At 43.9% G+C, this 462-nt stretch overlaps 1 protein-coding gene across 1 annotated transcript in view; it reads left to right on the forward strand.

The window, feature by feature from the left end:
• The window catches only part of LOC113212963 (venom allergen 3-like), a 48,318-nt gene that overhangs the window by 26,296 nt on the left and 21,560 nt on the right, over positions 1-462 (forward strand). The window lies entirely within an intron of this gene.

Consider the following 462-nt stretch of genomic DNA (forward strand, 5'->3'; position numbering starts at 1 on the left):
TTGTGAGCGGTAGCGCTTGCGAACCGTAGAGCCCACCGCTGTAGCGCTTGTGACCCGTAGCGCTTGCGATCTGTAGCGCTTGTGACCTACGTCGGAAGGCGCGGCGGCTAACAATGCTGCCAACCTATCGCTCTTTGCAGCTCGGGTGCGGCTCCCAGGAATATTGAAAAGAAAACTATGATTCATAACCACCACTGTAGATCCGCCTTCTAATAATATTATTTTATAGTAAGCAAAAAGTATGCGAAGGCAAATAGTACAACCAAACTATAACTAAGAATAAATATCATATGGGAGGTTTTCAAAATACGCGACATATTTGTGTCTTTTGGCCGTAGAATCGTTATTTTTCTGTCGTTTTCGATGCCGTTTGGCTTATTTGATTCGGGGGAAGGTGGCGAATTCAATTTTAGTACGAAAAAGGCAATGTCAGTGGTGAAAGTAATCGAAATTCCTTAGGAA

Source organism: Frankliniella occidentalis, unplaced genomic scaffold (assembly GCF_000697945.3).
Source record: "Frankliniella occidentalis isolate FOCC.00 unplaced genomic scaffold, Focc_3.1 Scaffold292, whole genome shotgun sequence".
Taxonomy (NCBI): Eukaryota; Metazoa; Arthropoda; class Insecta; order Thysanoptera; family Thripidae; genus Frankliniella; species Frankliniella occidentalis.